Source organism: Callospermophilus lateralis, unplaced genomic scaffold (genome assembly GCF_048772815.1).
Source record: "Callospermophilus lateralis isolate mCalLat2 unplaced genomic scaffold, mCalLat2.hap1 Scaffold_139, whole genome shotgun sequence".
Lineage (NCBI taxonomy): Eukaryota > Metazoa > Chordata > Mammalia > Rodentia > Sciuridae > Callospermophilus > Callospermophilus lateralis.
The window spans coordinates 1,890,294-1,899,565 of NW_027512543.1; the positions used below are offsets into that span (position 1 = coordinate 1,890,294).

Consider the following 9,272-nt stretch of genomic DNA (forward strand, 5'->3'; position numbering starts at 1 on the left):
CAACTTCCCACCAGGAGAAGGCCTCACCCAGGGTGAGGCTTGAACAAAGCTTTGAGAGAGTGAGGGGGAACCGGCAGGGCATGCAGTGACTGCAGCTTCTGGGATGATGAACAGAGCCAGGCTTCTCTTCCACCTCTTAGGGGACTCTCCTCACACAGCCATCAAAGGAAAGTTGGTCTTGAAAAAGAGAAAAGGGAAGGAAAAACAAGGACACAACCACAAACGATGAAGAAAACCTCTAAGGTCACATAGCTGGGGTATTGATAGCTCTGGATCTTGTCAGTGTCCATCAAGGGCACGGGGACCCAGCCGCGGCCATCTACTTATTCTTGCCCAGAAGTGCGTCCACCTCCTCCTCCAGCTTCAGTGAGTGCCACTGGGCGATGGGCCTCCAGGGGTTGGCCAGCATGTCAGACCAGTGTCGCAGCTCTGTGCCCGTGGCATTGCTGCTCACAAAGATCTTACCGATGGCTTCATTCTTGCCCAGCTTGTCATAGTCCAGAACAGTGACCACCACCTGGACTTTCTGCAAGGGAAGCCAAGGAGGGAGGATGTTGGAAAGTGAAGACTTGGAATTCCAAATCCAAATTTCCCTCCATCAACATTTACTCCAAACAATTGGGAAGAAAGGCCTCCCTGGACTCCTTATTGACTTCCATCTCGGGCTCCCAATAAGACTGAATTTACATGGAGGCAAAGGTCACACCTTTGGGGACAACCTGTGTTGCTTCCAACAGCATTTTGTGCACCACAAGAAATGCTCCAGGCACTGTCAGTACTTGCAGAGGGGATGGGAGGAGGAAAAGATGAATTTTACCTCTAATGACATCAACATGCACATAATCAAAAAATTGCCACACAAAATAATAAAGGTTATGCTAGAGAGGGGAACACCAGGTACAACGGAAACTCAGAGGAAATGACAGTCCTGCTTGGGTCAATACAGGAAGGGCTTCACAGACCGCAGAAAAGAGAAGAGAGTTCCAGAAAAGAAGATTAGCCTTGGAAAGGGCACAGAGACAGGAGAGTGCACTGGTAACTGAGAAACAGAAGTTTAGATTCAATGAAGTATAGATTGAGACACAGGAAGTGAGGTCAGCTGGGTAGGAAGTGAGGTCAGCTGGACAGGATGGAGTCAGCTACGTATTTGCTTTTTATCTATCATTCAGATAAACAGTAGGAAACTCCTGAAGACATAATAAAAGGGGTGGCATGGATCTGTTAGCAGAACCCTGGCCCTGAGGTGGGAGGAATGGACCTGATGGCTAGGGGTCTGCAGGGATGTATTAGTGAATGTGAACCAAGACAGTGGGGATGGGAAGTCAGGGCCAGACCAGAGAGGTATTTAGAGGAGAGAATCAAGAGGACTTGGTGATCATTTGGACTTGTTGAGGGGACAGTCAATGCCTTTCTCCCCCCTCTCTACCAACTCAGGCTCATCCCTTAGGGCAAAGCTTTCTTTGCAAAGCCTCCCCTAAATCTTAGGCACACTGAAGCCACCATCCCACCATGTTTGCTGGGCCCCTCCCACTATGAGGGTCTTGACACCAGGTCTGTGTGTTCTATACACTTATTTTCCCAGCCACTAGCAAGTGCCTGGCACTTAGGAAATGCTCAGGAAATATGTTGAATAAATGGGAAAAGAAAAAGGACTGGGGTCTCAGATGAAACTCAGGCTTCTGACGTGGGCCACTGGCAAGATGTGGGGTCATTCATTGAAAACAGAATTTAGACAAAGCAGGTTTGGATGGGATCAGGGAGCGAGAAGACCATTATGTTGGCTTTGGACTTGTGGATTTGAGATGTTTGAGCCACATCTGAAGCTTTCCATTGTGAAGATAGGGATCACATCTTTGCTATTCCCCTGAAGATTCCATAAATGACATCATGGACACCTCAAGCCAGACAACTTCAACTCTGAAGAGCCCCTTGGCACTCTTGCCCTTCAAAGAGGGAGAAGAGGGGGAAGGACAGCTCCCCTGAAGAGAACCGCCCCCCCTGCAAGCCCCTGCATCTGACTTCCAGCCCAGAATGGTCTGTGTCTCCCACCTTACCAAGTCCAGATCCCAGTCCCACCCAGAAGTGGAGAAAAACAAACCTCATCTCCACCATGTACAGCACTTTCTGGTGGGACAGAAGAAAGGGATGGAGGAAGGGAAGGAAAGAAAAGTGGGGGGGGAAGAGGAGGGAGGAAGGGGTTAGAGGGGAAGATGGGAGCAGACTTAGGAAGCAGAGAACATGGGGGCAGGGATGACCAAGGGAGGATGGAAGGGAAAGAGACTATTTCCTCCTTAGTCACTTCCAGTCTCACTGGTGTCACCCCCTGGCCCATATGTACAACCATGTCCTTCCAAATTCTAAAGGAGAACAGGACAGGAAACCCAAAAGACACAGAGGATCCTCAAGGCTGGCAGTAGGTTTCACCTCAAGGGCGAGTTCTGACTGGTTGCTTGTGGCTTCCTGGAGTATCACATTGAGGAAATTTCTGCTTCTAAGTTAGGCCTCGAGAGAGAGTATGGGGCTCAGCTGGTGATGACTGTGCTAGGCAGGGGCACCTCTGCCTAGTCCTGATCCTGCCCAAGTCCATCTTCCCAAACTTGCAGATGAGAAAGTAAGACTGAAGAAGGGAAATGACCCATCAAAGGTCATATACTGGCTCAGTGACGAGTCCAGCATAGGCTGATTCTCTGGGACAGCACGGCAGAGACAGGGGGCTGCAACCATGGGTACCTGGTGATTCAGGGTCGGTCCCATTTCTCACCAGGTAAGTCTAAAACTCAGCATCCGCCATGTACGCATGGAGTCCCTTGCCAGGGCAGAGCCAGCAGAGCTTACCGCCTCTCCTGGAAGTGTCCCCAGTGGGGAGGCCTGATGGAGAGGCCCACTTTGGGTAGGCCTCATCCACTTCCTACACTTCCCTGGGAGAAGCAAAATCCTGTCACTAACTCATTGAAATCTCTCTGATCCTCTGTAGCCCACCGGGCATGGCCTGGGAGCACTGGGAAGACACCTCAGACATGGGGTCAGAGCTCCCCTGCTCTGAAGGCAGACACCCAGGTCCCAGGACAGGAAAGACCTCCTCCTCCTTGCTGGGGTGTGCAATCTCCTGGGGTTCTGGGCCGTGACTGGCTCACTGGTGCCACCCAATGGCAGCCAGAAGCTCTGCATGTACCTGAAAGGCCACCCACGTCCATCTTCTGGAGGTTCTTGGCCTCCAGGATGCAGACAGTGAGCTTCCCGGCCGTGGGCACGTAGCGTAGGGAGGTGCAGATGTCTCCCAGCTTCTCTGGCTGTCCAGGGAAAGAAGTGGGACTCAGGTCACCTCAGCCATCCCACTGTCGCTAGCATGGCTGACGCCATCTTGTCAAGACTAGCACATCCATATTGCCTTCTCCCTCAGTCCCTAGTCCCCACAGCTGTGATGGTTGAGAAGGTCCTACAGTGTCTGACCTCAGGGCCTGGCCTAAGATGCAGTTCACAGCCGCGTCCTGAGGAGGCTGATGGGTGAGTGGAAGCTGGGGCAGTGGGACTAAGCAGTCCTAGGCAGGTGTGGGAAATGCTCAGCCCCTTCCCCAGGCCCAAGTCAGGTTGGAAGTCCAGGAGCAGGTATAAGGTCAAGTGTTCATTCCCAGGGGAACTGGAGACTGCTTATCTCAGAAGTCTCCTCCCTGAGCCATCTCCCCTGGCCAACCGTTCCCCTTGCAGAGTGGTTTATGGGTTTCAAACACTTTTCTTCCTCCTCCTCCTCCTCCCCCCTCCTCCTCCCTTCCTCCTCCTCCCCCCACCCCTCCTCTACCTTCTTCTTTTTCTGTTACTGGCACTGCAGTGTGTGTAGACAGACAAGGATTCTTTGTGACCCATGAGAAATGGAGACTCTCAGAGGGAGATGGTTTCCTCAGAGTCACACAGCACTCTGGCATTGAGGACTGGATGAGAACTCAGGATTCCTGATTCCTAAGGTCTCTGCTAAAATGGGGGTTTGGGCACACGGTCAGTGCTTAGCGAATATGTGGTGGCTGAAGGAAGTATCCTTAGCAGTTGCTTGAAGGACAAGCTTCCATGCTGAGAAAACTTTAGAGCAAATATGAACCTTCCTGGTGGGTAAACCGAGGCAGTCATGCGTCCCTGGCCCTAAGTGACAGCAGAATCTAGGAGAAACTGTAATAATGACTTCCTTATTTGGGTGGACAATACCAGGCACTTTACACGGACAGTTAATCTTCACCTTGGAGTCTAAAGGAGAGAGTCCACACCCAGAGAGTCTCAGTAACTTGCCCAGAGTCAGCAGCCAGGCGTGTGGAGCTGGACCCTGACCCTGGAGCCCGACTCGCCATCCACCCTGTTTCCATCATGCTGAGTGAACCAGGGGAGAGAGCCCAGGCCAGTAGTGGCATTTCCTTCCTCTGGGCCCGGCCTACTCCCGCTCTCACCTCCTCCTTCTCTCCACCCTGCAGGTCTCTCCACTCCTTGATGGGCTGGCCAAGGTCCACGGTGTTCATGGGCACCTTTACCTCTCCAATGATGTCATGTTTGGAGAAGCCATCAAAGTCGTAGATGGCCATCACCAGGGTTTTGCCCCCCAGCTCCTGGTATGGCACCTGTCGGGCACAAGGGGATCAGAAAGCGAGGCTGTGGGCAGGTGCCTGAGTCCCTGCTCCAGCCATCCCATAGGGCTCCCAGCAGTGCTCAGAGACAGAGAGGAGATGGGGGCCTGAGGGAACAGTAGGAGGGAGCCCCATCCTCCACAGAGGTCTACAGGGACTCCATGTTGCCTACACCTGGCCTACCACTGTCGAATTGAGCTGGTCCCAGGGCCCCAGCCATGGCTAAGCACCAGGGAAAGGTCTGCAGAACTCAGAGGCAGAGAGCGGGCTTAGCCATTCTCCTGTCCTCCTTACCTTGAAGGTGAAGGTCTCATTGAAGGCAGGGTTTAGGGTCTTCCGATGGACATTGGTCTCATATTTCTTCTTCTTGTCTGGAAGAAGGAAGACTTTGACGTAGGGATCTGAGGTGCAGGGCAGGTAGCTCAGCAGCCTGCAGAACGCCCACCGTGAGCTGTGAAGAGAGAGGGAAGGGCCTGAGTACCTGCTGCCCCAGACCAGGTCCCACCCCATTCCTAACCCTGCCCGTCCCTCCCAGCGGGAGAGCAGGAGAGCAGGCCAGGCCCCTGCTGGAGGGCAGACTGGTCTCCATCTCCACTCCCAGAAATTTGGAATGATGTTTGGAGAACCTGAAGTTGAGAGATGAGTTGCTTTACCTGAGCTTGGTGGGCAGGTTAATAGCAGAGTCCCCCTGGAACCTCCCCAGATCAGATGGTGGCCATGCCAGGGTTGACCCCCAGGAATACACCCCCTGTGTCTTCCAACTTGCCCTCTCCATGGAAAGGGACAATGTCCGCAACCTCTAGAATCACTGCGTCTATCCCCATCCTGCCCCAAGAACCAAGCCCTGCCTTGCCTGTCCCCGCCAGCCCCACCCACCTGGTTAGCCTGAAAATCATAGTCCAAGGAAAACTGCAGTTTGCCCAGGTTCTCCGGCTCCTTCTCCTCCTCCACTTTGCCTTCCCCCTCAGTCAGGCCCGTCTCATTGTCATCGTCATCCTGGGGACCTGAGGATAGGGAAATGGGTTAAAAGGAGAGAAGAGAGCAGCTTGGCCCAGCAAGAGGTGATGGGAACCTGGCCCCTCTGTGCCAGACCCTGAGCCAGAGCTGAGTGGGGCCATGAGGGAAGGTGGGGGGACGCCGCTGCCCCCCAGCCCACGGGCAGCCCGGGCACAGCCCAGCCCTGCATTGGGAAGCCAGGTTCTGGGCGTGGTGCCTCGCTCCCCTCCAGGAGCACAGTGCCAGGCGGCCAGGAGCTCTGCCACGTGGCAGAGCTTGCTTCTGGAGGCAGGGAACTCACTTCTGTGACAAGAACATTCCCTCACACTTTCCCCAGCTTGAACCCCCCTCCTCATCCTGGGCAAGACATACCAGCAGGGCATCCCAGGCCAACAGGAGCAGGGCGCGTCCACACAGGAGGGAAGAGAGGAGAGAAAGTGATGTCAGAGAAAAGCCTGTGGCTCAAGCCAGCCCCTGATGTCACTGCCACAAGGTGAGCTCAGGACGACTTGGCCCAGGTCACTCTTGGACACACACACACACACACACACACACACACACGTGCACACGTGAACACCCACACACACACACTGCAGGCTTCTTCTGGCCCGTGTATACACGTGCACATAAGCACTCAAGACCACGATGACTTCTGGTCAAATTCTTGAGGCTGCCTCTTCCTTTCAACCTCCATCCTGGTTCCTTGAGCGAGAGATGCCACCCCGTCATCCCCGATGAAAACATGGGGACCATGATGCACACAGGGGCCTCTGTAAACTTGAGGCTTTGGCATATTAAGGGACCTTTTGAGGTTGACCAACACCAAAAGACAGTGGTAAATTAAATTAAATTATTATGATGCACCACGCATGCCTATAACCCCAGCAACTCAGGAGGCTGAGGCAGGAGGATCGTGAGTTCAAAGTCAGCCTCAGCAACTTAGGCACTAAGCAACTCAGGGAGACACAGAAACGAGCTAGGGGTGTGGCCCAGTGGTAAAGTGGCCCTGGTTTCAATTCCTAGTACCAAAAAATAAATAACAGTTATTCTGATGAGTCATGATTCCATTCGCCCCTGACCTGGTGCCTGAGGACCTTTCTCCCGGCTCATTCAACTCCTCACCCCGGCCCAGCCCAGCTAGATGCCTGCAAACAGGCACCTGCTGTCCTTCAGTCTCTCCTGGTGGGAAAACACAGGTCACCCGCAGTGTTCTCCTGGTGATGGAGGGGTCTCTCTTGCCCTCCTCTGTTCCAGTGGCTGCCTGGGATGGGGGCCTGGCTCTCTCCCTTTCCTTCTCAGGGATGAGCTCATGCTGTCACCTGGGTAAGCTCCCCTTGCCACTAACAGACGGTGGATGAGGTTAACCTAGATGTAGCCCACAGAGCCCTGTGGAGTCTGCAGGAGGAGCCAGCTTAGCTGTGGCAGCCCCAGAGCCACCCCGTGGTGGCCGGCAGACGCCCGGCCACCCTCGCCTACCTGGCCCCCCTTCATGTCCTTCATATTCATGGCGTTCTTCATGCCTTTGCCCTTCTCCTTCTTGTTCTTCTTCTTCTTGCAGCAGTATTTCTTGCAGATGCAGAAGAAGCAGGTGAGGAGCAGGAGGCCCGCGACCACGGCGATGGCGATCAGAGCCCAGGGAGGCACTGCCCACAGAGAAGAGCCCCGGTCAGCACACTGGGCCTTGTGGCCCAGACCCCTCAGCACTGGCAAAACAGGGGCCCGTGACCCCCAACCCAATGCCCACGCTGTCCCTTTCTTAAGCCACGTGCCCAGTGGTTTGCAGAGTTGCGGTGCTCGGGTGACTGTCCAGCAATGCCCTGCTCTTCCCAAGCCTGTGGCTCTGGTGGAGGAGAGAACGACGGGTGCTGCTCAGAACACCAGCTCGGCTCCATGAAGAGGAGTGTGTCTACTTTGATCCTCAGAGAAGCTCATGCTGGAGCAGATGGACTAGTCCTTATCACACCTGTGTGAAGGAAGAGTCCCTTGGCCCCACCACTAGCGTGGAGAGGGCTGACTCAGGGACAGAGGCTCTTTAAGGTTATGGCCACCAGGAAGCCTGGGCTTTGCAAGGTCAGGTGTTCCCAGTGGGGGTGGGGTGCTCTCCGTGGTCCTGAAGCACTGGGTCTCACCAGTGTGGCTGCCCCCCCAGAAACTGGGCCTGTGCAGACAGCCTTGGCCAGAATTCAGAAAGCAGCAGGGCTTTTATTTTCCATATTTCAAAATGAAGTGGTTTTACTATACTATCAAAAACTATGATTTCTACAAAATTTTTCCTTTTAAAATAATGTTCTAAGTTGTAAAATATTTTCCCCTTCCTGGGAGTTGAGGCACATAAACTAATCTCCTTGGTCACCCCATTAGTTCAAGACCATAGCCCCCCTTCCTAAAGGGGTTCTGCAGAGAATCCAGGCTGAGACCCACGCTTCAGGAAGCAAACCCATCCCAGGGCGCCCCCACCTGCAAGCTCTGCCCTGCCCACAGGCCCTCCCCAGAGTCCCCTCTCAGCCCCCAGGGCCACTCACAGGGGATCTTGTTGATCTCGTTGAAGAACTTGTCCTTCAGCTTGGCGAACATGTCCTCCTGACTCTCCCCCGCGCCCCCGCGCCCCCGCTCCCCGTGGAGTTGTCTGCAGGGCCGACTGGCAGCGGGGCAGTAGTGGTGGCAGGAGCCACAATGGGCTCCTGATTCCTCTTGAAGATGTTCCTCATGGTGGCAGAGGGGACAGCTGGGGATGAGAGGGGAAGAGGGCAGGGTGAGCATCCAGAGACCCCGATGCAGAAAGCTCTGCCCAAAGGACCAGAGAAAGCTGTCTTAAGAGCTTGTGTGGACGTTAGAGAGGACAAGGAAAGGGAAGGTGTGGGGTCTCATGAAAATCAAAGGGAGGTCAGCAGAGTGGAGAGGACCAGGGGAGGGAGGAGGGGAGGGAAGAGGGAATACTGGGGAACGATATTGGCCAAGTTACACCGTCATACTGTGTGCACGTATGAATATGTAACCACAAATCCCACCACTTCACACAACTATAATGCACCAACAAAAATGCAGAAAAAAGCCAAAAACTATTAATGGCAATCCCTTTAGAGTTCAAAGATGTTCTGCATAACATTAACACCTGTGCAAAAACACAATAGCCATCACGTCAGTACACATTCAGGGGCTGCGCAAAGTACTCTCCATGTATGACCTCGTTTAATCTAAACAACCAAAGTATTATTGTTCCCACTTACCAGATGGGGAAACAGAGGTTCAGAGAGATTAGGAAATATTCCCAAAGTAATTCAGTTGAACAAGTCGGCTCTCTGACATCTTTGTCAGACGCCAAAACCTAGAAATCTAATCTTTTTCCCAGATTCACTTAAATCTAACCCCGCAGCAGGTCTAGGAAAGGGCAAGGTTTTCAGGGAGGTCTCTTTCAGCTTCTGTCCTCCCTGACTTCCATGACAGTCACTTTATCTTGATTCTTTGCCTGTCCAAACAAGGCTCACGCACAACACTCCTACTCACTGCCCAGCTCCGTCTCCTCCCCTGTCCTCTAGGCCTCTCTCCTCAGCCCTCTTTCCCTCCCTCCCCGTCTCCCCCAGCACCCACCTCTTCCCCCAAGGCTGGATCTCCATCCCTTGCTATGCCCCTCCTCCACCTGCAAGAAATGGATTCACTAATAATAAATGTGAC

The 9,272-nt window shown here is 53.7% G+C and overlaps 1 pseudogene; it reads right to left on the reverse strand.

Moving 5' to 3' along the window:
* Positions 1-319: 319 nt before the first annotated feature.
* Positions 320-8,308, reverse strand: LOC143388242 (synaptotagmin-2-like; annotated as a pseudogene).
* Positions 8,309-9,272: the final 964 nt, after the last annotated feature.